Source organism: Manacus candei, unplaced genomic scaffold, assembly GCF_025592945.1.
Source record: "Manacus candei isolate 608988 ecotype Guabito, Panama unplaced genomic scaffold, ASM2559294v1 h1tg000014l, whole genome shotgun sequence".
NCBI classification, from domain to species: domain Eukaryota; kingdom Metazoa; phylum Chordata; class Aves; order Passeriformes; family Pipridae; genus Manacus; species Manacus candei.
In genome coordinates, this window is record NW_026138062.1 from 58,061,460 (window position 1) to 58,087,500 (window position 26,041).

Sequence of the window (26,041 nt, forward strand, 5' to 3'; positions counted from 1 at the left end):
GATCTGACGTTGTATGAATGTTAAAGGGAGCTGCAGTGAAATTCAGTTGTCAGTGAAATTCAGTGTCTTTTTCTCAAAGACACTGCCACAGTGTGCAGAAGAACATTCTCCTATATCTTATTTAAAGGTAGAATTTTCCCACAGTAGCTCTTCCCCTTCAGTTTTGGTGGCTGCTATACTTGTCTCTTCTGCTTCTTTACTAACCTCTACCAAGGACTTGACAGCATACTGGCAAGATAAAGAGTCTTGTGCTGTCTGCCATTCATTGAGTATCTTGAATGAACTCTTTGCTTATTTTTTCCTCCCACTATAGCTTAGTGGTCCTTGTTCCATGTCTGTAAGAATGGACCTCAATGAATTTGTCAAGACCTAAAAAGTATGAAGGAGCCAAAGCTCCACTGAAACTAGAGCAGCAATCACACAAGATGTTGATAGCAAAGGAAGTCATATTTAGGGTAATTTCAAGTCATGCTTTCTCCCTGTGAGTTGCACTCATGATTATAGGTATAAACTATTTTCTTACATCTGAAGAGCTCAGGTATTTGTACAATTTCCACAAAAATTTCCTATCTCCTCCTATCTCATTTTTGTGACTAGTATCCTCTTTTGTCCCTGCTTTTTACTCCTGTAAATTGTTAAATAAAGACTTGCATTTCTTGCATTAACATTCTGGCCCCAAAGCTCGCTCTCCATTCTAATCGTGTTGTCAGGGAGGTTTGCTGGAATCCCACACCATGTCTTTCCTGGCCCAACTCAGCAATTGTGTTTTTCTTGGTTTTCTTCTATATCAAGCAGAACTGTTTTTCCTGAGTAAACAGTGTTCCCTTTCCTGGCTCTTTATCCATACATACCTTGTTTCAAAAAACTTCTTTTAAATCTGCATAAATGCTGCATTTTCTGTAGAAATACCTCGATCAGAATAATGATCATTTGCATGTTAATAGCTCCATCTCTGTAGGTGGTTGTTAGTTGTTACTGGTCTTGCTTGTTACAATGAATGCAAATCCTTTTTTAGTCCTAATCTTAATTGCAAAATGATTGTATTTTTCCATAATTCCCTATATTTCAGTAATTTTAATCTATATCAAATATGATTTCTTGACATACTATCATCTGCTTTGTCTTTTATGCCTAGGCTCTGCACATGTTCCAATAGACTTGCTAATTATCAAAGCAATTTGGGCTTTGAACTGAAAATGGGCCCCTAGCCAATTCTTTCCCACCAAACTTTGGTAAAAAACAAAATGAGACTTGAACTTTGTGTCTTGACTCCACTTCACCCTCTTTGCTCTTCATCCTTTCAGCTGTATCTGACGGTTAAGTGACTGACCCGGCAAAGTGCTGCTGGCACCATCATTTCCACTGTGGAGGAGTGAGGTTGCTGAGGTGGAAGGTTCCCTGTCACCATCAGTTCAACATCCGTGGCCTTTGCAGCACCAAATACTTGGTGTTTCATATACATAGCAATGTAAACTCCGTGTTTTAAAGGGACAGTACTAAAGGAAACTATTCTGTTCCTGATATTGTTGATGAGCCACTGTGGACAAGAATTTTGTCTGTGGAGGAACATCTGGCCAACTGCAGAGATCTTTCACAACACACGGTGCTATAAGGGCTTGGTTTAAAGGACAGCTTGGGCACCACAAGGCTACCTGGTGCCGTGCTTGCCTATATGGTGGCTTCCACCTGGAGATACCACAGTCCCAAGTTGAGTGCCCACATGCTTTTCCTCTGCCCTATAGGAAAAGGTAAAATGTGCAGAAATGTAACTCAGGAAAGTCAGAATGTAGAGGGTAAAGCCACCTGAGGTAGTTGCTAGGAAATGCTAAGTGAAGGAATATGGCCTTTACCCTAAACCTCTTAGGGACTTAGCTATTCCTGCTTATCATTCCTGGGTTTGAACATGAACTTTACAGAATCATAGAAATTCTGTTTAGAGGTATCCTCTGAAGTCTTCTGGCCCAGAATCCTTTTTGATTGTTCCTTTTGGGTTTTGGGAATACCTGAGGGTGCAAGGCAGTAGCATGCAGAAAAGTCTGAGCTGGTCTATATTATTTCCTGTCAAAGAAAGTCTGTCAGTTTTTTTTAGATTCATCACGACTGACTTTATACAAGACCTATCCCATTTCAGGGTTGGCCCTCGTCAAATTCAACAGGCAGAATTGCTCTTTACTGTCTACTCTGTGTATTTGTAGCATTTAATATCTGCAACAAAAGCACACTGTAGGTCAGGGGCCTGCTATGGCAGGCTTTGTGTGTGCTGTTGTGAGACTTGCTTGAGAAAAGAACTTTCTGAAAACGAATGAAAAGACACTGGTATGATCTCAGCCAAACTTTGTCTTTGGCCCACTCATTTCACATTGCAGAGAATGCCAGGCAGTATATTCTACCTTGAGGAAAAATGACAAATTATTCAGGATACTCAGGTCCTACAAAAGAGTGAAACATTATTTAATCATTACAAATTTAAAAATTTGTATGATTTCTTGAAATTGGCAGATCAGATTCCCAAAATTATGTAAATCTGCTTTCTGACTTATCTTCTATCCAAAGCTGGAAGGCCTTTTCAGACTGTCTTTCTCTTTAAAGGCTGAAGGTTATTCTCCTGTACTAAGCATATCCAGGCACTTTAGATTGGGGTGTATGTGGGCGTGGAGGATGGGGTACTATTGTTTTAAAACAATCCTTTATTTTAGACTTATACATCACCGAATTTTAGGATAGTAGGGACTGTTCTTTTCCTGAAAAGTAGGAGGGATTCTCTCAATTGCTGTCCCATGTCTGCAAAACTGGGTTTGTCTGTCTGAAGCAGAGGTTTTCAAAATACACATCCACAGATGTGCTTGTGGAGGCCAGAAGATTTTAAGGTATGCAGTAGCATGTTCAACTTGTATTTTCATTCTGCTTTACTATTCACAGTCTGGATCCCAAACAGTCTGCATCTCTCACAGTTTCTTTAGAGCAACAGAAGGAGAAAGGCTCCTATTTGACAGCGACTCAACCTGTGAGATAGGGAGGTTATACGAAAATTAATTCATCTGACATGCTTACCTGCCCTTCATAATGCAAAACCATCATGTTGCACTAAATCCATGAAGGTGTTTATTTTCACATGCAACAACATAATGCTTGCCATCTTTCTTACTATCAGTGGGTGGGATACATGAAAGGAAAAGTAGGTCCCCAAACTGCCAGTAGCTGAAACTTGTACTTCCAACACACCTCCCCAGCCCTCATTACTGATAGTGAGGATGTGGAGTCTTCTCTGCCTAAGCTCTCAGTGGAAGAGCATGCATACAACTACTCTTGTAATGACAGTTGTGAGCTGTCTTCCTTGCATTGCTAGATCCAACACCCATCTTCAAGTGCAGATCACTCAAGTGAGGAGGTAAGGCAGCTTTCTTTCCTTTGGCTCAAAAGCTTTCTTTCCTTTGGCTCAAAGGCCTAATGGAAATAACATCCACGATAGACATGGGAACTCCAAGATTCAGGCCTTCCTCTGCTACAGGTTCCTTCAGCCCCATCCGTACCTCTGACAAAAGTAACCTACTTGTAAAGCTACTGTGTCCTTTAGGTCCCGTGTTGTGGAGTTCAAAGATTAATGAGACATAGTAGAAAACTCTCAGACAGTAGGAAAAGTTCCCTAGCAAGCACAAAATCTGACAAAGAGGAGGTCCACACTCGCATTCAGTTTTGTGTAGTTGTTGGAAGGAAGAGCTTCCCTGCTGGGCATGTTCTTCCTACTGTAGCCCAGTACACCAGTTTGATGTTTTCGGGATGAGAACTGACTCACATGGAACTCTTCATTTCCCTCAGCCCAGTGACCTAGGAGTCTGTATCAAGTTTGAGGCTCAACAATTCAAGAAGTAAATCAAGAAACTAGGGAGGGTCTAGTGGAGAAAACTACTAAGATAACTATGATCTGTGGTACGTGTCCTATGAAAACAAACTAAGGATCTAAGCTTGTGTAATGTAGTGGAGGATAAAAGGTGAGATAGAAGCCTATGGCACTTGAAGTAAGGTTACTAATACAACAGAAACAAACTCTTCTAAATCACAGTAGACAGTACAACACTGGCAACAGCTACACACTGTGACTTGGGTCATTCAGATGGGACATTAGGAAAGACTTTTCACAGGGAGGGTGCTGCAGCACAGGCACAGGCATCCTGTGAGTTGTGGAGTCTTCTACTTGTGGGCTTTCAGGACCACCTTATGTGAGCCAGCATGGAAACAGCCAAACCAACACTGGTGTCCTTTATAGTGAGTAGGGACTGCACCTAGTAGAAGGTGTAGCCTTAGGACTTGTTCAAAAAGCATTTTCATTAATTACAGGAGGGTTATTATAGGTCTTTGTGAGGTCATCTTTGTCAGCCTTGCCAATGCCTTTTTGTGATCTTCTTTCCTAGGGCAGCTTTGTCTGAATTGGACAGCTACGTCTTGAGAGCAGTACTGCTGTGAGCATTTGTGGGGGTGGAACTGCTGTTGCTGGTTTAGTGCAGTTGTTGGGAAAGATTAGAACAGATTGGTACTGTGTGAAGCTCATGTCACAGGCTTTTATTGAATACACTCATAGTGGGATCTAAAAGTTTTATCAGCGTGAATTTGGGATGGTTGATTTCCTTATGGCTGGAAAAGTAGGAAATGAACAGTGCATGTAAAAACTTCTTTTATTTCTTCCCTAAGTCTGTCTCTGAACCTCTGGTACTCACTGAACATTGTTTCTGCAATTATGAAAGGTGAGCTGGGGTACATATGATGGAAAAGAGGAATAGATCACCACTCCTTTGGAGGGTCCTTATGGAGGAATGATGAGATGAGAATGGAGAGGGAAAATAATCACAAAGAAATTATGCTGAAAATAGATCAATAACCTGAAAATTACTCAAGTCACTTGACGCCAGAACAGATCTGTTTAAAACCTTTCCCTCTATAGAGAAGTAATCTTGAAATTGACCCATTCTGCCTAGTATATTCTCTTCAGGTTAAAGCAACAAAGAAATTATTGAAAAAGCAATGCTGCCCTTTTCTTCGAACGAAAGAGTTGCAGTCAGCTCCTTTCTACCATGTGCACAGATTCCACCAACTAGAGCAGGACTGGGAAAGACCTGCCAGTGATCTTTTCCACAATATAAACATTAAATACAGCTCACACAGATGAGGAATGATCTAATAAATGAACTTCCAAGAGAGTGATTGCAGGGAACTCTTCCAGAGATTAAGCAGACAATCATATTAAAGTGATTATGTTCTGTTACCTTGTGAGGCCTGTGGATAACGCTAGTGTACAGATATATTGTGACAGGAAGAGGCAAATGGATTGGGAGAGGTGGAAATGGAGGACTACAAAATAATTTGTATGATGGTAAGCTGTGAATGGAAATGGTGGTATCCTTTCCCCTGGAGGGTGAAGAGGGTTGTAAGAAGAGAAGGACATAAACTCACCTGTCCACAAAGTGTGGAACCCACATGGCATCAGAGAAGTGAGCAAGCAAGGTGGTTCTTATTTTTAAATGTTAGGAGGTTTTGCTTTATAATGTACCTTACTCCTTTTCTGCCCTCAGCCTCACCAACTTGTTTGTTCCATTAGAAGACACACAGTCCAGCAGAGCTTGGAAGAGCACAAAAGGATAAGAGAAGCCAAGGACACAAGCCAAGTAATGGTGAAGGATTGCTCTGGATTTCCAAGCTTAGCTGATGAGATGCCAGGCAGTGTTATTTTAATTCCATAACAATGAATTAGTCCCTGTTCATAGTCTCTTCTATCTCTGGCTCATTTCTTCATGGAAGGATCACTGAAGAGTTACACATCTAGATTTTCAGTTATCTACAATTCTACTTAGTGTTAAATTGCTTGATTTCCTAGCCTTTTTTTTTTTACAAATTTAAATTTATATTTATATTGCTTATTGAGGATAGTAAGAGGTGAATTCTGTGCACTACTAAGTGTATAACAATTGCAAATGTGTAGCTACTGTTTCTGTATGACACCATTCAGTTAAAGCTGGTTGTATCTTGCTGGAATGTCTTTCAGTCATGTTCATATTTCATTCTTGGCTTTTATATAGGTCAATATTTCAGTTGTAGCTTGCTTTGAATTCTGCCAGGTTCTTGTTCTTGTTTAAACAAAGCCTGTAGTTTTCAATTTTACTTCAATTCTCATTAAGAAAATGCAAAGCTTTTGGTACTCATTAAAGCCTAATCTAAACAGTGCCAATAGTACCTAACTCATGAGTCTGTAGGGAATGAGAAGGATGTGTCCATGAGTAGGATGATGAGGTCAAGCAGATCAATTAATAGCCCTGAAATTTCCAGGTAAACTACTTACAGTAGTATTTCTTAATAAAGACAGAGTTTACACTTGTTTTTCAGAAAAGATTTGTACACTGAGGACTTCAAATTCCTTTGATTTACCTCTCTAGTTGCTTACTTCTCTTTCTTGAAATGGGATAGAGGCCAAGGGCCAGCTTACCAAAGGTATTCAGGCATTTCATGATGCAGATAAATACGTAGTGAAATGCTAAAGCCCCCTCCATTAGGTTACTCACCTTTCAATTAAATCAATGAGGATTAGTTAGGCATGTGCCTTTGAGAATGCTGCTTTGTGATTACCCCCATCATTAGGCATCATTTAAGTCTTTTCAGGAGCTTTGCCTGTGCTTCCATTTCTATTCTGTGCAATTCAGACAATAGCTTTTCTTTCCCTTGCTACCCTGTTTGGAACACTGGTATGTTATAAATAGGGTCATATAGAGTCCTTTAAATGAAAGTGCAATAAAAGCCTCTCTGTAGCAGCTATGAGAATTTCCTGCTGGGCTTAAGGGTGTTGCAGAGTGGAAGAGCAAAGTCGTCGATGGGGTGACTGAAAAATGAGAAAGGACAAGCGTATTCCAGGCCATCTGTTCCTTTGGAAAATGGAGCCTGTACAGGTTAACACCTGCTCCTGTCTACTCAACACGATGCTAAACACATCCTTCCATGATTTTTGACTGAATGACATTCTGGGTGTTTTTTCTGGGTATATTGAGACGTTAAATTTATGCAAGCACTTAATGCATTTTTTCTTTGCTTCCACTGCTGGTAAGCAGTAGGAACCAGTTGACTTTGCATAGGCCTTCTGAAAGTGGTGGTGTTTGAGAAAACCTCCTGCTGCTCTAATACAATGGTATCAAACCAGCTTTAACCGCATTGGCCCTTTACAGACTGACAAGTCTATTAAAACTGTCAATAGAGTTGCCTAAATGAGAGATTTTCCTCACATGAGGTTGCAAAAGGGGTGCAAGTTGGTATCTGAGCAGTGCACTTAACTAGCAGACATTCTATAAATATTAATTATATATGGCTACATTAAAGATTTCATAATAGATTTATAAGTAAAATATATGGAATGTTCAACAGAGAGAGAGCAAATTAGAGAAGGCCAGGAACAGGTTGCGGTTCTAACTTTACTAACAAGGATGATAAGAACAGGACAGATGATGGCACCATCTACATCTGGTTTCCAGGGCACCTTTTCAGAGCTGGAATAGAACTCTTTCACTTCTTAGATCAGAAAGCCCCTTGCCTCAAGCAGAACAAACTTTATAGTGCCATTGGTCTAGTTATACTTACTCAGAGCCACTTGTGAGCCTCCCTCAGGAAGGAATTATCATGTTATGATATCACAGATCTCAATGAACACTGATGATAGTGAAAATTAACCTGGCTTGGTGCATGTGGCTTTGGAAATAAATGATTGGTGTTCTTCTCTGGACATTGCTGCACAGTCTAAAGAGCTGTTTTAAGAGGTACAGTGAGAGTGATGAAGTCCTGCATCAACACAATTCTGGAAGAAACAGTTGATATGAACACAGAAATAGGAGGGCAGTATTGGAAAAGAGTTAGGAAACTTTTTAAAAAACCTGTGCCATGTAGTACATTCCAAAGGCCAAAACTGCATTCTTTGGGTGCATCTTTTTGAGTCAGGAATAAGCAGACCCTTCTGGGGCTTGTCTAGTCTCTTCCAGAAAGGGATTAATCTCATTGTAAACAGAATATTTTGCCCTCTGTGTGTCTTGCTTCCTTTCTGTTATTAGGGATTAGTATTTGGGGGTCTTCTGAGGGGGTGCTGAGGTTCTACTGTGTCAGAAAAGAGAAGGAGACAAAATAAAGTAAATGGTAAAGCATCATCTCCCAAGGGAAGAGAGAGAGGGGAGGGAAATGAAAGGCAGCATTAAACTTGCAAACAAGAGGGAACATGGGAATTGTGGCCTGGTATATTAAACTTCAACACTGGCTCAATAACTAACACATGTGTAAAGGGAACCAAGATGTAAAATAATGTGGAGTCTTCACACACGCACACCCCACACCCACCTTGAAGGAAAAAGACAAAACCCCTAGACCTTATGGCTAAGAAATGGTTGTGGATATAACCAGCTTAATTTCCATGGGAAAATCTGTTTTGTTTTAGGTAAATTAGAATATGAAAACAATTATGTCCATGTCCATTCCAATATATCTTGTCCACAGTGAAGGATTTGATTAATGAGACGAACATGAGTTAAATCCTAAATCCTTTTATTTCTGGAAAGTTAGATTCACACCAGAATCATCATACTTTGCCATTTGGCACCTTTTTGAAGTATGTGAGAAGAACCACACCAGTGAAAACCTACCTTGAAACAGTAAACTTGCCAAAAATATAAGTATTCTTTTTCAGGTTTTTTTTTGTTTTTGAAGCTGAAATTTCAGAGAGTGTTATGGTATCCTTGAATTTGAGCTCTAACTCTTATTGAATGTCAAACTTCTATACGTTCCTAGTTCAAATGCTGTTTCCTAGACCCCCCCCTACGTTTGATCTGGATTTGTTAATTGCTCCTGCAGAACACAAACTCACAAACACAAAGTGTTGCATATCACTTAGCCCAGTTGACCATTCGTACCCCAAAAGTATTGAGTATTATTAAAGGTTTAGAGTCAGGTTAGGCAGTGGTGCGTGGAGTCCTGTGTGTATGTGCTCTAGATCTGATACTGCTCGATGTTTTCATTAACATTTTCACTGGAGAGTATGCTAATCAAATTCATATGCAACACAAAGCTAGAAGCAATCGCCAATGCATTGGAGAATAGGATTAGCCCAGAGTCCAACTATGATGAATTCAAGAAGTGAGCTGAAATCAATAAGCTGAGATTCAATAAGCACAAATGTAAAATAGCTCACATAGGAAGGGATAATTAAATGCACAAATGGAAAATGGAGCTGTCTGTAGGCAGCTAATATGGAGGGAGAGACAAAGAGGTTTTGTTCCTTAAACCAAATCTAGGAAGACAAGGAGTCATTTTTATTCCTGGTAGTGAACAGCCAATAGCTCCAAAAATTAGCTTTATGCTTAGATCCAGCTTTTAGCTCCACATGAGCTTGTCACTGATGATGCATAATTAAAGGTGAAAAAAAAAATCAAACCAAAAGCACTAGCTCAGCCTTTTCTGTTTTACACATAAGAGGTTATCTCTTCAGTAAAAGAATTACAAGATTTTGTTTTTCCTCTCTTCAGCTGTCTATGATCACTTCTCTAAATCTCCCTTCACCTTCACATTCTCCACACCTAGTGTGGACTGTCAGAAATGAAGGTTTTCAAAACTGGACTGACATCTCTTTTTTTCTGTGGACAACTCTGGTGACAGGTGTCTCAATCTGTCATACTTACACCCTATTTTATTGGTTTTTGTCAAGAAGAACCACACACTTTGTTATAAATAGTGATTTCTACGCCTGAATTTCCATGCTGATGAGAGTGGTTGTCAGTCAGAAGGAGAGGTGTATGTAGGCTGCAGTAGGTAAAGCCAGCATCTCTGTGTCCTGACCTGTAGGAGGAACTGTGCACAGCCCTGCAAATCCAATAGCAAAAGATTGCATGGATCAATACTCTCTGGAGACAACACGGGAGTAAGCATGGGAGTAGATGAATCCAGTTGCTTCACTTGAATTAGGATAGTGATGGAAAACGTTGTAAGAATACCAGTCCATGGCTCCCCTGGTGAGGTTTTGGGTACATTGACAAATTGCCTGTTGATGATTTACACAGCCTTTGCTGATGGTGTGCCTGCCTTGGGCCTGCTCTGTCACTATCTGTCAGACACAATGTCTTGCCAGAAATTATCTTTTCTTTGCAGGAAAAATATTTTCACTACTGTTTGAAAGGAAGTTTGGGATTTTTCAGCAGTACAGTGAACATCCTCCATTTACCCTGACTGAGCTGTCTTAAGTCATACCCAATTCCAGGACTTATTCTCTGAAGGAGTCTTTTTGTCTTTCTGAGTGCTGATCGGGACTAAGCAGAGTGCCACTTCATCAGATACTGCTGTCCATGGAAAGGACTAACTAGAAAACATCTGTGGGTTGCCTCATGTATCCATACCAAAGGTCAAAAGCGTCCTTCACTCAATCCAGAAACTGTGATATTTTGAAAGCCATAAATGCCCACATTCCCCTACTAAATCCAGTCAGGCTCTTTTATGAGTGCACTGTCTTCATGCTAAGAGCTGGTTTTATTTTCCAGTCTCCTGATCTCTCCCCTGTTGATCTTGGACTAGAGATTTCCTTTTTGAAAGCACACTTGCTTGAAGGAATCACAAACCTGAACTCTTGAAAGGAGTTCTTCAGAGACAAAACCAAAACTGTTTTATTTTTGTGCTTGAGTCTGTTAAAGAATATTTTTTACTGTGAGGCCATGAGAGCTGCTTTAAGACAAGTGATAGGTAAGAGACAAGGTGGAGCTGTCAATGTGCTCTGTGCATTTAGCAATTCCAGAGTTTCTGGTAGGGGGGAGGACAAATTGCCCTTTAGAGATGTCAGATACTGTGGATCACCTTGACCTGAGATCTTAGGATCGGAATTTGTCTCAACAGAAACACCTTTATGGCAGAATTGCTCCTGCTGAGAGCTCTTGCCACATCAAAGGAGGTTTTTGACTAGTTAAATTTGGCTTTGCCTCTGTGAATAGTATGAAACCATGCTATAATCATGTCTCACATCTGTATTACTTTTCTCTCTCTCTCCCCTCAACCCCTACAACTTTACCACAGCAGTAATCAAACTGAGAGGTGGTAGCAAATTGCACTGGGACGCTGTGCTCCTCTGTCCCTTACAAAATCTTATCTGTGGTGTTTTTAAAGCTAAATTATAGGAGCAACTGGCCTAGGATGATCTTTAATTAGTTTATTACCAGTTTCATGCATCTGGCAATGTATTAGGGCATAGGAAAAAGCTCTAGAGTGCATTTATCTCCAGCCATATCCTTCCCATGTAATAGCTTTGAGAGCACATTATAAAGTAGAAAAATTCAGGGCAGTCCTGAGGTTGTATTTAGATCTGGTGTGCAATGGAGTTGGCCTATAATTGCTTCCAAAGTCAGGAACAGCAACCTATTGCTCTGGGCTTCTTTGAGTAGCCAACAGTTCCTGGGAGTGGCCAGGGATGTTACTGTACTGCTAAGGTGGTAGCCACAGTATGAATTCAGGTTCAGAATGCTTCAAACAAATTGAACCAACACAGCAAATAATGCACAGAGAAGATGCTCTTTTGCTTCGATGAGCACCACTCCCTTATGACTGTCAGCAAGGAGGAGGAGGCAGGGAACATATTCATTGACACGAATAATTTTGACATGCCTGACTTGATTAAAACCTGGTGGGATAAAGCACTTGATTATAACATTTAAAATGTGACTATGGTCATTAAGGAACAAGAGAATGGATAACAGGGCTGGACTGGTATTTTGCATAAAACTGCTTTTAGCCTTTCACAGTTATTGATAAGTCAAAATTCCAGGGCCATGCATGGAAACAGACAAGTGCAGAAGCCTAAGAGGAGGGCAACCTGTGAGAATACATCTGTAGAAATAAACTATATACATTAGTGAATATTTCTGCATACTGAGGACAATTGGCCCAGAGTAGCTCTTCCCATGCAGTGCTTACAGAGTTCTGCTGGGGCTGTGCTGGACTGCTTAACAGTACAGATGATTATTTTTCTGTTCCCAGGGCCACCTCCAGGCGCTGTTTAACTTATGAATATAGTTGCATCCTGACAGCCCAGCCAGTCATACCTGACAACATCACTCCTCAATATACCTATCTGAATGAATGCAAAGCAGTTGGGGTGTAAGGAAACAATAGTGTTGAACATTGGCTTAGACAATCACTATTATAATTTCTTTCAGAAAGCCCAGATTATGTATTTTAATGAAATATAGAGCAAGAGACAAAGGCAGACTCAGATGAAGAAATGAGTGGGTGAAGAAAAAAAAGAGATGTGATATTGTTGCTCAGCCTAAAGACAGAGATGCCTGAGCACCTGAAGACTAGCTGTCAGCATTATATTCCTTTGTGAGCATTGCAGTTTTAGTATAAAGAGAGTTTTAAGGAGAATGATGAAGGACCTTTGCAAAAGTTTAGCAGAGAAAGCTCAAAGGCGCTCTTGAAAACATTTAAGATCTGATGGTCTCTGGCAACACGGTCCATCAGACATGGGAGCTGACCTTTCACTAGGTGTTCAGAGGTGATGCTTGGAGGAGGGTAAGCTATAAAAGTCTTGACAGTGAAGACAACCAGCTTGTGTTTCATGAGGTAGAGGAGGGGAAACCAAAAGAAACATTTAGAGAAAGGTATAACATACTCGAAATGACAGAAAGGGAATGTGACCTTTGTCTTTCTGCACAATTTGAGCCAGGCAAGTTTGCAGTGTTAAGGCCAGGAAAAGGATGTTGTAGTAATGACAGGGTAAGCTGATGTGAACCTGGGCAACCGTTTTGGCAGCAGTGAATATGGTTCAGTAATTCAGGCCTCAGACATAGTTTCTAGCAAAAGTCTATGAGATCTATACAAAGCTCAAGTGTGAGGATCCAGAAAGATGTCTGAATGGGAGATAATGCTCGGGTTACAGGTCAGAGGGACAGCTGACCAGGCTGATGGTGCAGTCTGCTGCGATGGAAAAAGCATTTTAGTATTTCAGAGGGAGGCTTTCTTTTTGCCTGTGTTGCACCACTGCTACCAGATTCCATCTCAGAAGTACATTCATTTGCATGCCTTTGATGAAGTGTGAAAAAACTTGCATCGTGTTCATGTAGTGCCAGCTTCTTTATAGATGTTCCATATGGGACATCTCCAAGATGTGAAGGGAAGTTACTGGAATGTTTCCAAGGTGGGAAGGGAAATTGGTAGAGTGAACTGAAGTCCCAAATGTAAAAGAGTTTTTAGGAACCTGTTGGGGGTTGTTTAGGCTGGAACATGGTAACTGTTCCTCCTCTATGAGGCTGGCAAGGTGGTTTTGAACTTGTTAATAACTGTGTTGTTATTAAGCAGTGCTCACTAAGGGTAGGTATTTGAAAGCTATAGTCCCTGGCTACTCATGCCAAAGAGCTCAGGATTTGATTGAGGGGATCTCCAACTCACAGATCTTTGTGGGACAGTAGCAGAAGTTTTATAAGAATGTTAATGTTGTGCTGGATTTAAGGTAAAACAACCAGGATGACTTGAGTGACAGTAGGGCAGATATTTTGACATCATTCCAGAATAAAAGAATGAAAATTTTATATATCATCCAACTGCTAAAGAATAAGATGGTAAGAATTTCATTAACATTAGTCAATACAGATTTAAGGAAAATAGGCTTTTTAAGCAAATCTGCTTTTTTTTTTCTTTTTTTCCTGTGGAATTACAAGTCTAGTTCATAAAGATGCCTTCATATTTGGACTTTCCTAACATGGTGTAACACTTCATGATGTTCTGATAAAAAGTTAACACTATAAAATAACAATAAAATGGAGATTAAATGAGTTGAGAGAAAACTAAATGATAGGTCTCAAAAAGCATTTGTCAATAGGGAATTATCAGCAAATGGGAGTATTCCAGACTGGCTTCTGGGAAATTGGTACAAAACTCCATTTTATTCAGTGCTTTGATCAATGATCTGGGAGTAACTGTGCTGATAAAAAGAGTGGATGATACAAAGATTAGTAGAAGGATACAGAAAATAATGACAGTAAAAATCTAATGGATTTCTCAGAAAGACTGCATCCCTTCATACAAAGTTATGTAGCACACCCAAAATGAGTTTGAGTATTTAGGGAGACAGAGCAGCAGATCTTGCTTTCAGAGAACTTGGCTGTATATGAAAATGAAGAATAAGGTGTTGTGCAAATGGATCTCAGATTTCCAACTGATGCAGTAGCAAAAAGGGGCTTAAAGGTCATAGATTAATTAACACAGCAGTAATAAAATGTAATGTGAACTAGTTTTCTCTCTCATATGACATTCTTTAATCCAGTTCAGAAATACTATCTTTTTCTGGTTCCTACATTTTCATGTTGCAGCATTGGATACAGAAAAAGTCTTCAACTTGAGTCTGATGATTGGAGAAAATGACTTGTCGTGAGACTTCCAGATCAGTCTAATTTGGCTAAAAATATTGAGGGGGAACTTGACCACTAGAGAGCATAATTGGCTTTATTTAAAAAAAAAAAATATGGATGATACAAAATGTTTTAATCTGGTGAAGAAAAGCATAGCAAGTACCAAGACGTGGAAATTGATGTCAAAGAAATTCAAATTAGGCCCAACCTTTCAACAATGAGGGTGATCAAACATTGAAACAAACTCCCTTAGGACATGCAAACTCTTCATCATCTTCTAGTCAAGCCTGGATACCTCGCTAAAAAAAAAGATGTATTAGCCAGAGAAAATTCACTAAGCCAAGTACAAGGATAGCTGGGTGAAGATGAAAGCCCTGTGACATACAGAAGGTCAGGAGGGATTGCTTAAACCTCTATTCTGACCTTAAAGCATATGAATCTACCAAACCTCATCTCTCTTAGAAATGCTTTGCTTATTCCCTGCATTTCTCTTCTGCCATCATGTTTCTATCCTAGAACTGTATTGTACCGACACTGCTACATATGTCAAGCAAAGGGAGGCAAACTACATTGTTAGATGGATCTGAAATTTCTTTGCATGTCTTCCTCTGTCTCACTGCTTCCCTTCTCCTTACCCCACTCCGTGAATGTTGACTGAGAAAAACAAATAAACAACCAAACAAAAGAGATTATATTTCAACAACTGGGAACGGAACCATTTTGAGACAGAATTTGTTTATTCAGACATATTGGTCACTATTACCGGAAAAATAAGAGTAGGAAGTGTTTGTGCCCTGGTGCTGCTGAGAAGAGAGTCTCTAATTGTGCTGGGTCCTGCACTTTGGCCACAACAACCCACTGCAGCGCTACAGGTTGGGGACAGAGTGTCTGGAGAGCAGCCAGGCAGAAAGGGACCTGGGAGTTTGGACTGACAGGAAGCTGAACATGAGCCAGCAGTGTGCCCAGGTGGCCAAGAAGGCCAATGGTATCATGGCCTATATCAGGAACAGTGTGGCCAACAGGTCCAGGGAAGTGATTCTTCCCCTATACTCAGCACTGGTGAGGCCACACCTTGAGTACTGTGTCCCTCAGTTCAGGAAGGATATTGAGGCCCTGGAGCAGGTCCAGAGAAGAGCAATGAGGCTGGGGAAGGGACTTGAGCACAAGTCCTATGAGGCGATGCTGAGGGAGCTGGGGTTGTTTAGTCTGGAGAAGAGGAGGCTCAGGAGAGACCTCATCACTCTCTACAACTACTTGAAAGGAGGTTGTAGCCAGGTGGGCATCGGTCTCTTCTCTCAGGCAACCAGCAGGGCAACGGTCTTAAGCTGTGCCAGGGGAGGTTAAGGCTGGACATTAGGAAGAAATTTTTTACGGAGAGAATAATCAGACATTGGAATGGGTTGCCCAGGGAGGTGGTGGATTCACCATCCCTGGAGGTTTTTAAGATGAGACTGGATGTGGCACTTAGTGCCATGATCTAGTAACCACGGCAGTGTTGGATTAAGGGTTGGACTTGATGATCTTAGAGGTCTTTTCCAGCCCGGTTGATTCTACAATTCTATGATTCTAATTGAAGATGTAAAAGTAAATGGTGGATCACATGCAGTTCATGGGATCCTCCATGTGTTCCAGATGATTTTCTGTTCCACCGTGGACCTCCATGGGCTGCAGGGAGACAGCCTGTCCTACCATGATCTTCACCACAAGCTGCAGGGGAATCTAGGCTCCAGTGCCTGGAGCACCTGCTCCCCTTCTCCTTCTGGACTGCCCTTGATGTTTGCGAGGCTGTTTCTCTTACATGTTCTCACTCCTCTCTCTGACTGCAATTGCTGTTGTGCAGATTTCCCCCTCTCTTCTTAAATATGTTGTCTCAGAGGTGCTACCACCATTGCTGAGGGGCTCAACCTTGACCACCAGTGGGTTTGTCTTGCAGCCTGCTGGCATTGGCCCCATCAGACATAGAGGAAGCTTCTGGCACCTTTTCATAGAACCCCACCCTGTAGTCCCACTGCTACCAAAACCTTGCTATGCAAGCCTAATACAGCTGGAGGGCACATTTCTATACTTAAGTGTGAAACCAACTGCAAAATGAGTGACACCTAGACAAGTTTAGGGGGATGGGGACAGGAAATCTGATCACTGCATGCACCTCTCCTCCTGGCATTGCTGTACAGCTTCTTCAAGACTTGAGCTTCTCTCTAAGCCTGAACCTACTTAAAAATTCAAAGATCTAATTCTCCTTGCTTGTACCATTAATACAGTGCCCTCAGTCAGAAGGCAGCTTATTTGGACCACTGGAATCCGTCAACTTAGCATAAGCCTCTGTGCAAACAGAAGGCTAGCCTGTAGTTCAAAAATGATAGTTGAACAAGATTTGCAAGTCAGAGGCTTGAAATTCCACAAAGCAAAGATCAAACAGCCTCTCCTTTTAACAAGCATTTCATTTCTTTAGGGGACTGGACAGTTTTCTTCCAGAAAATAAATGCAGAAATTTCACGCAGAAATTAAATGCCATCGTTGATACATATGACAAAATGTTATCCCTGACACACACATTGTCAACTGCCAGCTCATCAGCATATCTGGGAATCCATAGAGATGGTCCCTAACTAGCTGGATTCAGAGCTGTTGACAGCAGAGATCACACTTGGACCCTGTCTTTGAAGGAGATATTCTGATTTTCATGGATAATTTTAGAGGTGGCTTCAAGCCTGTGTGTTATGTCTTTAACAGCCTAGACTAAAAACTTAGGCCCACGCACCTCCGAACTTTGTCACATTTGAATTTTGAGTCTTCTTTCTCTGGCATCACTCCATTTCCAGTGCTGATCTTAAAAAGCAACAGCTACCCTCCCCCATCCTCCCTTCCCCAGCCTTTTCAAAACTCAAGCAGGCTGGAGAATGATAATTCTGTATCACAACAACTTCCAAGTTTCTGAATTTTGTTTTTGATCCATGTTGGATTACACCCAAAACTTTTCAAGCATTTTAATGAAGCACAATTGTGTTAAAATGTCTGCTCTGCTTTTGGAATGAAAATGTTAAGTATTTGATTTGGGTCTCTCTGTCACCCCTTGAAAACACTCATAGTCTGCCCTAGACTTGAAATGTTTTGGCTTCCACTAAAAATCACATTTTGACCAGAAAATACTTAGTTGAAAATGTTCTGCCAACTCTTACTTGAAATTTTTCTGCTATAGCAGTACAGCTTGCAACATATCTTATTGTTAAATAAATTGTATTTATTGTAACCTCCACATTACACTGAAACAAGCAAGCAAGTAGATGCTGACCATGGCTTCTGCCACTGCTGATCATCCCACAGTGAATGACTGCGAGGTCCTTTTGCTGTAGGGGTGATGACCATAGTAATCCTTTTCTGAACCATACTGGACCTATTTGGTTATGTTCCTATGTTTTGATGGTTCAGTGTCGTAGGTTTTGTGCACATAAGCTTTGTCTACACTCATCCTGAGCATTTTGATAGTTATTTAGCCATTGGTCTTTCACACCATGCCAGCTGCAACAGTCAGCTTCTTCCAGATAATTTTAAAATTATGCTTTTAAATAACTAGCAGCTGCTATACTCAGAAATAGGCTAGGAAATGCTAGGTTCCTCTAAGATCCTAAAATGTCAGCAGTGATATCACAGTGTTTGAGGTAGGGGAAGTGTCTAGGGCAGTAGAAAAATGGACAGAAGATAGACTTCCAAGAGAAGGACTTAACATTGTAATCAGCTTCCCCACAAGTACAGTAAAAGATCTGTCAAATGCCCGAGGACATCTTATATAAGATTTAAAATGCCCTGGGTCTGTTTTGAAGCCCTTCCTGCTTTTGGCAGTTGTAATATTTGGTTTCTTTCATAACTAAATTCAGCTTCAGCTTAAAACCATTTTTAGTTTTTTTAGTCCATATTTCTCATTTTGACAGTCTGTGGCCCAGAGGCTGAGCTATCCCAAACAACACGGTGTTTAATCAATCCCAAGCTGATTCACGATAATGCCCTTGTTACAATTTTCAGCTCTTCTTAAAGGCTTCCTGTGTTCGATCTGCCATGATGACCCACAGTTGATGTCACTGTGGAGTGGAACTGGGGAGCTGAACTCCCGTGCGCTTGGGATGACAGTGGAAAGGTGTAACATTTTGGATAAATGTGCACCACATCCCTCTGTCATGGCTGGTGTGCAGCTGTGATAAAAACCTCCAGCTGCAGCCAGCTAGCAGATGTTTAGTTCAGGTAGCCGAGTCCCGCGCAGTCGGCGGTGGAGGAGTGGGGGGCCCAGCGCTGTGTGTAGCAGAGCACAAGCACTCTGGTGTCAAAGGACCTCCCATGGTGCAGGAAAGCAGAGGGAATGTTTAAGTAGTCTTCATCCAAGCTGGATGAGTGCTGTCAAGTAGTTTTCTCAATTCTTTCACCAATTTGTCTTGATTGCATTGACACTCTCTTGGCATCCACATCCTGTGATTATTCCAGTGAGCACATTTATGATGAGGAAGGTTTGTAGAAAGAGTAGGTTTCAGGTAAAGCTCACTGACAACAAATTTGGAATTCACATTTGGCAATATCTGCACTCAAAATTTGCTTTGAGGAATTAAAGATTCATTCAGGCAACTGAGGGAACAAACATGGCAGGTGACCCAGGAGTCACATCCAAACTGCTCAAGCTTTTACAATCTACACCTTGCTGGGAGGCTCTTGCATTTTAACAGTGCATTTGAAACTTCTGACAGAGACCATAGGCAAATAAATTTAATTTTAGCTAGCATAATCTGGTTCCACTTTGTGAGCAGAAGTATTTGAGGACATATATTTGTTTCTTTTATTTTGATTTTTAAAAGGGATGAACATGGAACTTTAAAAAAACCCTAAAGTCTCATGGAATCATTTGCAGCTGTAAGTCTGTTCAGCATTGTTCATCTCAGGGCTCAGAACTTTCAAATTATTTAATTATCTATATTTGTCAAGCCATTGCAGCTTTCTTCCTTGCCTTCTTACAAACGTAGTTTAGGCATGACCTGTGATCCTTCAAACACAGGCAGGGGCATCATTCACTGCATGAGTTCTTTTCAGAATCCACAAGAGATCATTTCCTGGCTCTTCCTTTTAGCCACAGATAGGCACAGATACATTCAGGCAAATCTCAACACCAGCTCCTTCACAGTGGGGCATTACTTGTCCAGGGTGGATTTCAGTGATCTGTTTTGTTTCTTTTTAAAGCTGTGCTATGTCCCAAAGAAGATTTAATCCACTGTAAATTTCCTTATTTTCAAGTGCAATAGATGAGCTACTGGTTAAAATGCATGTGAGGATGAGGTGCTTTTGCCCATTTATCCCAAACTTACTGAGCTTTGTCTGTCTCTCTCCTCTGTACGATGGAACCATTTTAAATGTACTTATCACACAGACTTAATATACGTGCACTTCAAGCACTTCAAGGTAAAAGGGAAGAAAGGGTCCCCAAACCCACAGAAGTATTTTTTTTCATGCTGGCACTTTCCCTGCACAGTACCAGGTTGAAAATGCACCCTCCGTGAGACTCATAACTTTCTTAGGTCTAATTTCGTTATAGCTGATTCTAATTCTATCAGACTGTAAACAAGATGAGATTGAGCGTAGTCAGTGGAATGTATCCTTTCCAAGGAACCCCATGCTGCCATAACCCTGCCCTGAGCAGCACTGGAGATGGGCTGGGTTGTGAGGGGAGGTCACATCACTGACATGACCTGGGCTGCAAGTAATGATACTCTGCAGCCTTGGTCAGTCCCATCATAATTTATTGTCAATGAAACAATACGAACCCCTGTGTCTCAACTATATTTCTGAGGAAAAATGTTATTTTGTCTCCCCCCTTCAGTTGAGCTCTGTGTTCTTCAAGTTCCTTCCTAAATTCCTGCTGGGTGCTGATATACCGTAATAAGAGCTTGACCGCTTCCAGCCTAGAGCTGGCTGAAGTTCTGGGGTAAATGGAGCAACACTTGGATGCTCACACACTTTTTTAACATAGTATTTTGGGATCTTCTGGGGTGCTAAGTGCCATATAAATCCTGTGCACCATTGTTGAGTAAATTGTGTCACTTTGTAAGTTAATTTCTAATTACAAAATTACTTTATGTGGCATCAATAAAAAGTAATGTGAGATTTTTCAACAAACTATAATTTTAAGTAAATAGTTTTTTTGAGACCAAGTGATTTATGAAATTAATTCTTTATTAGGTCTACTTTAGAGTCGAAGCCATTTTTACTAGTGCTTCGGTATAAAATTATTACATAATTAGTAATACCGTTGTCATACTTATAACTAATGGCTTTACTTAGAACAAATTAAAAAGGATTAGATTTTTTTAAGAGGTATTTGGTCTCAGGGGTAATAATAACAAAGAATAACTTACTTCATTACACCTTTCCTATGTTTGAACATCTTTTGGAAGCCCGGCTATACAGAGGTCACCTCATCTGCTATTCCTCCTGTACAGCAGCCATTTCTGGGATGGAACAGACTGTGTATCTTTGCATTCCCTCAGCAACTAATGAAGTTTGTGGGGTGCAAGTGCTTTCAGCTTCAAGCTTCTGCCAGATGTTACCACCCCACAGCAGGGGCAGCTGAATGGCTCATGAAGCAGCCCCTTCCCTTGCACAGTTTTACAGCCAGCCTGGTAAAGTTGACATCAATTTGATTCATGCTAATCGAGTGAGCTGTAAAGTGCAGCAGCTGACCCAGGAGCTGTTTGGTTGTCCCTTATGTGGAATCTGCAATCTCTGTAAGAGAGGTTTGATGGAGAGCTGCAGGCCATAATGCCCTTAGCCATCCCAACTTAATTTGCTGATGTGAGTGTGGCAGCACTCTAACAGAGCAGGCATTTAGTGCAGGAAAAGGAGAATAGCTTAACCACTTCATCTGCTGAGGGAATGAGAAGAGGCAGAGCACATGGATGCGTGGTGGAATTTGTTTGAGATGCTGATGCTAACACCCACGCTTAAATATATGGAGGGATGAAAGGAGAGGTATATAACCACCTGAGAAGTTAAGGCTTCTGATTTTACCTTAGCCACAACACGAGCTCTAGCAATGTGCACTAGAAGATTTTTTGACTCTATTTTTTTGCACAGCAGCCCCCTGTGGCACCCCAGTGGTAGATTCAGTAGCTTCTCATCCAGAAATGCATGTGTACTGCTCAGAGCTGTTGCCATTAAGTATTGATGCGTTTAGGCTAGGGAGGATTTCGAGGAGAGTGATGTGGTACTGTATCTGTATCTAGTTTGTCCTCAAAGGGACTGAAAATTTTCACAGGTTCTTCCAGGTCTGAACCCTGGATCAGAATTCGTGCAAGGCTTGCCAAGGTCAGGTCATTTACTGCCTTGGTTTTAGAAGCTAAAGCTTCTTGCCTGTGGAAGCCATATACCTGAATATAAAATGCAGAATTTGCACAGGGAGAGCACATTCTCTGAGCAGAATGATCCCTGGAAACCCCCTCACCCCAGGAAACATGTAGGCATCATGATAGAGGTCTGGAGCCTGTGACTGAGTGTGTAGGGCGAGCAGGGAAGATCACCTGTAGGAGCAACCGCCTAAACCTTCACTTTTATGCTCATTGTAAATAAATTGCATTTATCATTACCTGCACCCTTTGTCTCCAGGCTTCTGAGGTGTTGAAAGCTCCAGTTAAATGGCTTGCCCAAAGAAAACACTGTCACATTTGCATAATATTTTCATAGGCACCTAGCTCAACCTGAGCCTGAAGGGAGACAGGGATGTTCCCTGCATATTTTATATTCCTGTCCTTAATTCCCACCAAAGCTAATTCTAAATTGTGGCATGGATATATGTATAATAGAGAGAGAGAGAGAGAGAGAGAGATGGCTGAGAGGTCTGAATTTGTCTGGGGTATTTTCAGACAGTCTTAGTTTAAGAAGCAACTTACACCCTATGGAAAACTCTGAAATAGTGCTATTTAGAAACAAATCAGCTTCCATTTCACCTCCTTCTCAGTACTCCTCTTGCCTCATTCTTCATTACTAGGGACATCTGCATGAAAACAGAATCTTTTTTTTTTTATATATCTTGGGAGTTCATCTGCCTCTGCTGATTATCCCCTCCCTCCCCTCTCCTTCTGAAGTCATTATCTTCTGATTGCATTACATTTGCAGCCATCCCACCGCGGGCTCTCTTCTCATCAAGATTCTCAAGCTAAGTAAGGGAAAGGATAGGTCAACTTGAGAAGGGAAAACCACAGGGAGACCCTGGTCCTGGCAGAAGGGGCGTTGGGGTCCAGTCTATGTCACTGCCTCTCTCATTCACCATCATGCTCAGCCATGGGTATTTCTGTAAAGGCACAATGAACCCAGTCGAGTTTCTCCCACAGATGGTGACAGAACAAGAGCTGGAGGAAGTATTTTTGACAACGTGTGTGTTTGCTCTAAAATGCAATGTTATTTGTGTCACCTACCCTGCAGATGTTTGCAAGCTTGAATTGAATTAAGGAAACTTTCATTACAGGAGTGGGGAGAGTAACTGGAGATGCAAAATCCTGCTCATTTCCTTGAAACTAGAACTGGAAGCCTTAATTACAATAGAGTTATACTCAGTCTTGCTCTGGGCAAGTAATATTTGTTTAACTGAAGTGGAACAGCTTCCTTAAGAGAAATTGAGGAAGATCCTTCTCACAACAAATACAGCCAAAGTTTGTATCCTTACTTTGAAGGTGGATTTTGTCATGGGTCTACTGTGTCCAGTTACACAGTAGAATTTTGCTCATTGGTCATCCTGTGTGCTAGAAAAAAATACCTTTTGTCTCTTGAAACATCTTAACAGACTTTACAAATAGTGGAACTGTTCTGATGAGTATCATCAAACAGCCCAGGGCACAAGCTTAGCTAAGGTTACAAAATGAGCCAATGCATAAATTGAACCCAACTCCCAGATATTCTGTCACTCAGGTCTGCTTTTTAAGATACACCTATCAGACAATCTTCATCCACAATTTTTCTGTCCTTCGACTGAACACATTTAGCATTTAAAGCCAAATTCCTATGTCTGTAGTGTTTTTCATATTCATATTTCCCTATTTGTACTTCCTTCAGCCAGAAAAGGAGGCTCTAAAATACACTGACAAAATTGTGTCTTAAAGAAAAATCTTCACATTTCTTGATGGAGCTCTGGACAATGCACTTGGGAGACAGCTTTCCTAAGAAATCTTCTGAATGAATCAGAAGAACATTGGCTTTGTTTCTTACTTGCTCCTAACTACATGCAAGTGTCACAAAGACATTGTTTTTGTTTCCATTGTTCTACCCCAGCTCCTTCTTTGAAAATGTTGAAAGCAATGGGAATGGGCCCTTCTTACTTCTTGTAGCAAAACCCACACATGTCCAAGACAGCAACAGGGTCTTAATGGTAATACAAAGCAAGTGGCAGAACAATTTGTAAACAATTTTGTACTGGGTGAGAATGACAACCCTTTCTTCCCAGACAGATGCCTAAGCTGTTCTGGTTTTCCCCAGGAGGCATTGCAAAGGTAATTCTAACTAACATCTCCAATACATGTGCACACTTTGTATCTCTGGATAGGGGATGCCAGCAAATATCGAATTTACTCCTAGAATTAAGTGACCATGCAGCAGCATGTTATTGCATTTAACGCTACTTCTGTACTGCAAAGAGTATCAGTGATAGAAATCAGTTTAAACATGGGATGATCTGATTTCCCAGTATCCCATTACAGCTGTTAGCTCTGCAGTGTTACTGCAAAGGGCTTGGCATCTCTAAGTTGATGGGTACATGTGCCTCGGGATGTGTTTGCGAAAGGATAGACAGCACAGTAGGTGGCTTGATCCTTCAGACCAAGTGTTTGTTCCTTAAGGATATGCCAAGGACAAGATCATGATCTCATTTCTATTTTAAATCTTCCAGGTTAATTAATTCCAAGCAAGTTGAGGATTTGTTTTGGTTTTGTTCCCTATGGGGATTTTCTTGGGATGGGAGTAGACAGGATGACTTCAGGTATGCAAAAGATACTGCTTAACTTGAAACCAAGTATTTATGCAGAATGAACTCCCTGTTGATACTTCCTAGGGTTGATCCATACTTAAAGATGTTAAGAGAGTTGGTTAGGTTACTCCCAGTTGTGTATCCTTTGGGGAGATGAGGCAGAAAATAAGTCTGAGGCCAGAAACAGCACAGCATCTGGTTATCCCAGCAAGTATCCTGCTTCGTATGCTGTATATTGTGTCTTTAAAAAAAAAAAAAAGAAAAGAAAAGAAAGAAAAACAGCAGAGGAATTCACATTGTTGAAGTTAGTCACATATTTTTTTTGTCAATTGTCAATAGCAATGTAATTTGTATTATAAATTACAGCAGTGTAACTCTCAGACAGGTTTTTATCAGTTTCAAATTATTTAATAACAATATTTTTCAAAAAATAAGCACTGCCACTTGTTTTCACCACACGCCTTTTAAAATCAGCCTGTTCTAAGGGTTTCCATCAGTGTAATAGCCAACTCTGCAAAAATTCCTATGAAATAAACTATCACCAGGAGTCTTAAAATCCATCACCATAAACAAAGCTTTTTTCCCCTCCCCAATCAATGGCCTGCTGTGTAGCTGCTAATGGGACTGCGCACACAAGTTGCACAGAAAAGGATTTGTTTGCAGGTTCCTCAGACTTTTTTGTTTGGTTTTCTTGGTGGAGAGGGGGAAGGAGAAGCATATATTGGAAGTATTCAGGAACTGTTTCTCTGAACTCAACATTTATTGCAGAGATAGAATCCTTCAATCTGCAGAAAGAGACACGTTCAATTTGTACATTGGGAGAAAATTTTCATAGCAGAAATGGGAGAAAGGCAGAAAATAGGAAGGAAACCTCAGAGAATGTGACTGCTGCCTTTATTCGTGACATCTTTGTAGGCAGAAAAATGTCTGCATGTTCTGCTACTGGTTTACAAATGTACCCTAATTGTTTTCAATCTTATACTTCCCTATTTCGGTCCTGGCTTTATCCTAAAGTTCTGCCATTGTATATTCAGGCTGATTCTCTGCTTTTGCAGCCCTGAGCATCCCACACCCAATCTACTGGTGCACCACAATAATTTCATTCTTCTTCCTTTTACACAAAGTGTCATTTTCTTTAAAAAAAAAAATGAATAATCATGGATATTTCTTTCTCTTTTTCTTTTCAGGTAAGTGGCCATTCCTGTTTCTGTAAGACTGGTGAACAATCAGCAAACCCAAGCTCTCAAAGGTGGTCTTTGTGGTATGGTTTCTTTTTAAGCACCTTGAAGTATTTTCCTCATCTGAGTTTGTATAGCACCTCGGCAGGACGTTTGAGATAGGCGAGCTGCGATTCAACCTTAACCAAACAATAATTTCTTTCCTTTGATTTTTGCGGTTTAGTCTAGCCTTACTGAGGTGCCCAGGAATAAGGAGCTAAAGGTACAGCGTGGGGAGAGATTGTTCATGGATCTTCAACCACTAGGAACAAAAACATGAAAGGCTGTTAGCACAGTGGGAGGCAGGCTATGCAAAGCTCTTCCAAACCCAGGGACAGCGGATACGGGTGCACTGTCTGTTGCATATTCTGATTTCCTTTCGCGTTATTCTCAATGGGTGCCTGTTAGAGGAACGCTATGGAGGTGTATGTATGCACCAGAGCTGA

General features: G+C 40.9%; 1 protein-coding gene across 2 annotated transcripts in view; it reads left to right on the forward strand.

Annotated features, from left to right (window-relative positions):
• Positions 1-26,041, forward strand: part of LSAMP (limbic system associated membrane protein) — a 758,996-nt gene that overhangs the window by 295,164 nt on the left and 437,791 nt on the right. The gene's annotated exons all lie outside the window — the stretch shown is intronic.